Below are 7,500 nucleotides of genomic sequence, written 5' to 3' on the forward strand. Positions count from 1 at the left end.
ACTCGGGCTGGAATGAACCCCGGGCTGTAATGAACCCCAGGCTGTAATGACACTGGGGGGGGGGGGGGCACCATGATATTTTTGTTTTGACTTGGATAAAACACGGTTAGTGAGTGCAGCCAATCGAATGGCATCGTGTGGCAGAGACGTTCTTCGGACTAATGATTTAATCTTGGCTCCTGGACGGCCTTGGCTTTTTTTTGGGTGAATATTTAGCAGATCGAATCTGAAAAAAACATTCAGCTGAAGATGGTGAATCTTCACGACAGGAACAACATTGTTGTGGAGAGACTCATTCTGGTCCACGTGTCATCATTAGGGCCCTCAAGGACTCCAGGCGTTTAAACAGAATTTAACAATATAAATGTATTGAACATTTAATTATTATTTTGTCCTAGTTTATCAATTAACATGAACAGAATGCGTCAGTGATTCGTATTTCCTGGAACTTTCTGAAGAGGAAATGAGATCGCCGTCTGTCTCTCTGTCTGCCTCTCTGTCTCTCTGTCTGTCTCTCTGCTTCTCTGTCTGTCTGTCTGTCTCTGTCTGTCTGCCTCTCTGTCTGCCTCTCTGTCTGTCTGCCACTTGGTGTAGTCGTTAGTCATGATGCTGAGTGAGTCTGTCTGCCTCTTGGTGTAATCATTAGTCATGATGCTGAGTGAGTCTGTCTGCCTCTCGGTGTAGTCGTTAGTCATGATGCTGAGTGAGTCTGTCTGCCTCTCGGTGTAGTCATTAGTCATGATGCTGAGTGAGTCTGTCTGCCTCTCGGTGTAGTCGTTAGTCATGATGCTGAGTGAGTCTGTCTGCCTCTCGGTGTTGTCGTTAGTCATGATGCTGAGTGAGTCTGTCTGCCTCTCGGTGTAGTCATTAGTCATGATGCTGAGTGAGTCTGTCTGCCTCTCGGTGTAGTCATTAGTCATGATGCTGAGTGAGTCTGTCTGCCTCTCGGTGTAGTCATTAGTCATGATGCTGAGTGAGTCTGTCTGCCTCTCGGTGTAGTCATTAGTCGTGATGCTGAGTGAGTCTGTCTGCCTCTTGGTGTAGTCATTAGTCATGATGCTGAGTGAGTCTGTCTGCCTCTCGGTGTAGTCGTTAGTCATGATGCTGAGTGAGTCTGTCTGCCTCTCGGTGTAGTCATTAGTCATGATGCTGAGTGAGTCTGTCTGCCTCTCGGTGTAGTCGTTAGTCATGATGCTGAGTGAGTCTGTCTGCCTCTCGGTGTTGCCGTTAGTCATGATGCTGAGTGAGTCTGTCTGGCTCTCGGTGTAGTCATTAGTCATGATGCTGATTGAGTCTGTCTGCCTCTCGGTGTAGTCATTAGTCATGATGCTGAGTGAGTCTGTCTGCCTCTCGGTGTAGTCATTAGTCATGATGCTGAGTGAGTCTGTCTGCCTCTCGGTGTAGTCATTAGTCATGATGCTGAGTGAGTCTGTCTGCCTCTCGGTGTAGTCATTAGTCATGATGCTGAGTGAGTCTGTCTGCCTCTCGGTGTAGTCATTAGTCATGATGCTGAGTGAGTCTGTCTGCCTCTCGGTGTAGTCATTAGTCATGATGCTGAGTGAGTCTGTCTGCCTCTCGGTGTAGTCATTAGTCATGATGCTGAGTGAGTCTGTCTGCCTCTCGGTGTAGTCATTAGTCATGATGCTGAGTGAGTATGTCTGCCTCTCGGTGTAGTCATTAGTCATGATGCTGAGTGAGTCTGTCTGCCTCTCGGTGTAGTCATTAGTCATGATGCTGAGTGAGTCTGTCTGCCTCTCAGTGTAGTCATTAGTCATGCTGAGTGAGTCTGTCTGCCTCGGTGTAGTCATTAGTCATGATTCTGAGTGAGTCTGTCTGCCTCTCGGTGTAGTCGTTAGTCATGATGCTGAGTGAGTCTGTCTGCCTCTCGGTGTAGTCATTAGTCATGATGCTGAGTGAGTCTGTCTGCCTCTCGGTGTAGTCATTAGTCATGATGCTGAGTGAGTATGTCTGCCTCTCGGTGTAGTCATTAGTCATGATGCTGAGTGAGTCTGTCTGCCTCTCAGTGTAGTCATTAGTCATGCTGAGTGAGTCTGTCTGCCTCGGTGTAGTCATTAGTCATGATTCTGAGTGAGTCTGTCTGCCTCTCGGTGTAGTCGTTAGTCATGATGCTGAGTGAGTCTGTCTGCCTCTCGGTGTTGTCGTTAGTCATGATGCTGAGTGAGTCTGTCTGCCTCTCGGTGTAGTCGTTAGTCATAATGCTGAGTGAGTCTGTCTGCCTCTCGGTGTAGTCGTTAGTCATGATGCTGAGTGAGTCTGTCTGCCTCTCGGTGTAGTCATTAGTCATGATGCTGAGTGAGTCTGTCTGCCTCTCGGTGTAGTCATTAGTCATGATGCTCAGTGAGTCTGTCTGCCTCTCGGTGTAGTCATTAGTCATGATGCTGAGTGAGTCTGTCTGCCTCTCGGTGTAGTCATTAGTCATGATGCTGAGTGAGTCTGTCTGCCTCTCGGTATAGTCATTAGTCATGATGCTGAGTGTGATTTTGAGAGACGGAAACCTGGAAAACCAAAACCATACATTTATTTAAGAAGATAATTTTTATTTTTTTATAAAATCCACAATCGAAGAACAAACATCATTGTGGTAATTCATATCTTGTAGCAAAACTTGTAACTAAGACTTTAATCTCAAGAGAAAGACAGGTTAAAGGTTTAAATATTATTTGACTTAGTTGAAATAGTCCTGATCCAATAGGCCTAGAAAATACACTGAATTTCTTTTCAGTCATTTAAATTGTAAAGCCATGTTTTTCAACACGACACCACAACTAATATTTCAGACGGGACCAATGCATTACAATGTACCAGAGTTCACCAACATAGAGCTCCTTCTGCAAAAAAACACAAAATCTTAACCAGTGGGGCAACCTCCCCCCAGACACCCCTCCCGGCTGGCTACTCTATGGACCTGCAGTGGTAGTGACATTTAGACTATAGTCATTTAGCTGACGTTCTGAGCCAGAGCCACGTACAGGACATTCATCTAGATTAGAGTCAGGACCACAACCTCATACCTCCAGGTAGAGTCAGGACCACCTCATACCTCCAGGTAGAGTCAGGACCACCTCCTCATACCTCCAGGTAGAGTCAGGACCACCTCATACCTCCAGGTAGAGTCAGGACCACCTCCTCATACCTCCAGGTAGAGTCAGGACCACCTCATACCTCCAGGTAGAGTCAGGACCACCTCATACCTCCAGGTAGAGTCCGGACCATCTCATACCTCCAGGTAGAGTCAGGACCCCCTCATACCTCCAGGTAGAGTCAGGACCCCCTCATACCTCCAGGTAGAGTCAGGACCACCTCATACCTCCAGGTAGAGTCAGGACCACCTCATACCTCCAGGTAGAGTCCGGACCATCTCATACCTCCAGGTAGAGTCAGGACCACCTCATACCTCCAGGTAGAGTCAGGACCACCTCATGCCTCCAGGTAGAGTCAGGACCACCACCTCATACCTCCAGGTAGAGTCAGGACCACCTCCTCATACCTCCAGGTAGAGTCAGGACCACCTCCTCATACCTCCAGGTAGAGTCAGGACCACCTCCTCATACCTCCAGGTAGAGTCAGGACCACCTCCTCATACCTCCAGGTAGAGTCAGGACCACCTCATACCTCCAGGTAGAGTCAGGACCACCACCTCATACCTCCAGGTAGAGTCAGGACCACCTCATACCTCCAGGTAGAGTCAGGACCCCCTCATACCTCCAGGTAGAGTCAGGACCCCCTCATACCTCCAGGTAGAGTCAGGACCACCTCATACCTCCAGGTAGAGTCAGGACCACCTCATACCTCCAGGTAGAGTCCGGACCATCTCATACCTCCAGGTAGAGTCAGGACCACCTCATACCTCCAGGTAGAGTCAGGACCACCTCATGCCTCCAGGTAGAGTCAGTACCACCACCTCATACCTCCAGGTAGAGTCAGGACCACCTCCTCATACCTCCAGGTAGAGTCAGGACCACCTCCTCATACCTCCAGGTAGAGTCAGGACCACCTCCTCATACCTCCAGGTAGAGTCAGGACCACCTCCTCATACCTCCAGGTAGAGTCAGGACCACCTCCTCATACCTCCAGGTAGAGTCAGGACCACCTCCTCATACCTCCAGGTAGAGTCAGGACCACCACCTCATACCTCCAGGTAGAGTCAGGACCACCTCATACCTCCAGGTAGAGTCAGGACCACCTCATACCTCCAGGTAGAGTCAGGACCCCCTCATACCTCCAGGTAGAGTCAGGACCCCCTCATACCTCCAGGTAGAGTCAGGACCACCTCATACCTCCAGGTAGAGTCAGGACCACCTCATACCTCCAGGTAGAGTCCGGACCATCTCATACCTCCAGGTAGAGTCAGGACCACCTCATACCCCCAGGTAGAGTCAGGACCACCTCATACCTCCATTTAGAGTCCGGACCATCTCATACCTCCAGGTAGAGTAAGTACCACCACCTCATACCTCCAGGTAGAGTCAGGACCACCTCATACCTCCAGGTAGAGTCAGGACCACCTCATACCTCCAGGTAGAGTCAGGACCACCTCATACCTCCAGGTAGAGTCAGTACCACCTCATACCTCCAGGTAGAGTCAGTACCACCACCTCATACCTCCAGGTAGAGTCAGGACCACCTCATACCTCCAGGTAGAGTCAGGACCACCTCATACCTCCAGGTAGAGTCAGGACCACCTCATACCTCCAGGTAGAGTCAGGACCACCTCATACCTCCAGGTAGAGTCAGTACCACCTCCTCATACCTCCAGGTAGAGTCAGGACCACCTCATACCTCCAGGTAGAGTCAGGACCACCTCATACCTCCAGGTAGAGTCAGGACCACCTCATACCTCCAGGTAGAGTCAGGACCACCTCATACCTCCAGGTAGAGTCAGTACCACCTCATACCTCCAGGTAGAGTCAGTACCACCACCTCATACCTCCAGGTAGAGTCAGGACCACCTCATACCTCCAGGTAGAGTCAGGACCACCTCATACCTCCAGGCAGTAGTCAGGACCACCTCATACCTCCAGGTAGAGTCAGGACCACCTCATACCTCCAGGTAGAGTCAGGACCACCTCATACCTCCAGGTAGAGTCAGGACCACCTCATACCTCCATGTAGAGTCAGGACCACCTCATACCTCCAGGTAGAGTCAGGACCACCTCATACCTCCAGGTAGAGTCAGGACCACCTCATACCTCCAGGTAGAGTCAGGACCACCTCGTGCACCCAGGTAGAGTCAGGACCACCTCATACCTCCAGGTAGAGTCAGGACCACCTCATACCTCCAGGTAGAGTCAGGACCACCTCCTCATACCTCCAGGTAGAGTCAGGACCACCTCATACCTCCAGGTAGAGTCAGGACATTCATCTCCCGGTAGAGTCAGGACCACCTCATACCTCCAGGTAGAGTCAGGTCCACCTCTTCATACCTCAAGGTAGAGTCAGGACCACCTCATACCTCCAGGTAGAGTCAGGACCACCTCATACCTCCAGGTAGAATCAGGACCACCTCATACCTCCAGGTAGAGTCAGTACCACCTCCTCATACCTCCAGGTAGAGTCAGGACCACCTCATACCTCCAGGTAGAGTCAGGACCACCTCATACCTCCAGGTAGAGTCAGGACCACCTCCTCATACCTCCAGGTAGAGTCAGGACCACCTCATACCTCCAGGTAGAGTCAGGACCACCTCATACCTCCAGGTAGAGTCAGGACACTTTACCTCAGTAAAGCAGCTTTCAAGTGTGTGTGTGTGTGTGTGTGTGTGTGTGTGAGTGAGCTAGTTTAAGGGGTGGTGGATTTTGTGACCTAGGTCTAATTGAGGTATTAAAACATTTTAAGCATAGGGAGCAGAAGGTCCTTAGACACACACACACACTTACACACACACACACACTTACACACACACACACTTACACACATCGACACACACACACACTTATATATATACACTCAGACACACGCACACACACCCACACACACAACGACACACACACACACCGACACACACACACACACCTCTTAGGGCTCGTACTGTTTAAGACAGAATTTTATTCATGATAATGTTTATGACCCTGAACTCCCCAAAGTGGACTGTGTGTGTGTGTGTGTGTGTGTGTGTGTGTGTGTGTGTGTGTGTGTGCGCGCATGCGTGTGTGTTCTGGGAGATGCGACTCTGTCACCTTCCTCTGGGCTCAGCCAGGTGTGAAAATGCATTCTGTCAGACCCCTACTACTGTACTTATGCTGGGCCTGTGTGTGTCCTCCTCTAGCGATGTCCTCATGGGCCTGTGTGTGTGTGTGTGTCGTGTGTCGGTGTGTGTGTGTGTGTCTTCCTCTCTAGGATGTCCTCAGGGATTTGTGGTCTCTACAGCTAAGTCTGGAGAGGAGTCTGTTAGAGAAGCCAGGTGCTGTGAACTCTCTTCTCCTGCACCCCCCCCCCCCCCCCCCCTTACTATCCGAGTCTCAGTTCTGTTACAATGGAGGGAGAGGAGGATGAGGGAGGGAGGGAGGGAGAGGAGGATGATGTAGGTTGGAAAGGAGGGAGAGGAGGATGAGGTAGGGAGGAAGGAGGATGAGGTAAGGAGGGAGAGGAGGATGAGGTAAGGAGGGAGAGGAGGATGAGGGAGAGGAGGATGAGGTAGGGAGGGAAGAGGAGGATGAGGGAGAGGAGGATGAGGTAAGGAGGGAGAGGAGGATGAGGGGAGAGGAGGATGAGGTAGGGAGGGAGAGGAGGATGAGGTAGGGAGGAAAGGAGGGGAGAGGAGGATGAGGTAGGTTGGAAAGGAGGGAGAGGAGGATGAGGTAGGGAAGAAAGGAGGGAGAGGAGGAGGATGAGAGGGAGGGAGAGGAGGATGAGGGAGGGAGGGAGGGAGGGAGAGGAGGATGAGGGAGGGGGGAGGAAAGGATGAGGTAGGGAGGAAAGGAGGGAGAGGGAGGGAGAGGAGGATGAGGTAGGGAGGAAAGGAGGGAAGGTGGGAAGGAGGAGGATGAGGGAGAGATGAAGGGAGCAGCTACAACTTTACTGATGGCTTCCCCTATCCCTAATGATCTCTCTTTCTCTCTCCCTCATTTCTCTGTGGCCCCTTGGTAATAGAAAATAGAATGATGGAGAGAGAAATTACCTGGAGAGGGAGAGGGGGAAATTATCTGGAGAGGGAGAGAGGGAAATTACCTGGAGAGGGAGAGAGGGAAATTACCTGGAGAGGGAGAGAGGGAAATTACCTGGAGAGGGAGAGAGGGAAATTACCTGGAGAGGGAGAGAGGGAAATTCACCCTGGGGAGAGGGGAGAGAGGAAATTACCTGGAGAGGGAGAGAGGGAAATTACCTGGAGAGGGAGAGAGGGAAATTACCTGGAGAGGGAGAGAGGGAAATTATCTGGAGAGGGAGAGAGGGAAATTACCGTGGAGGGAGAGAGGGAAATTACCTGGAGAGGGAGAGAGGGAAATCATCTGGAGAGGGAGAGAGGGAAATTACCTGGAGAGG

The 7,500-nt window shown here is 50.9% G+C and overlaps 1 pseudogene across 1 annotated transcript in view; it reads left to right on the plus strand.

Moving 5' to 3' along the window:
• Positions 1-7,500, plus strand: part of LOC149980664 (uncharacterized) — a 103,225-nt pseudogene that overhangs the window by 68,714 nt on the left and 27,011 nt on the right. The gene's annotated exons all lie outside the window — the stretch shown is intronic.

The sequence above is a fragment of the Oncorhynchus mykiss genome, chromosome 10 (genome assembly GCF_057628025.1).
Source record: "Oncorhynchus mykiss isolate SJ-2025 chromosome 10, ASM5762802v1, whole genome shotgun sequence".
Classification (NCBI taxonomy): domain Eukaryota; kingdom Metazoa; phylum Chordata; class Actinopteri; order Salmoniformes; family Salmonidae; genus Oncorhynchus; species Oncorhynchus mykiss.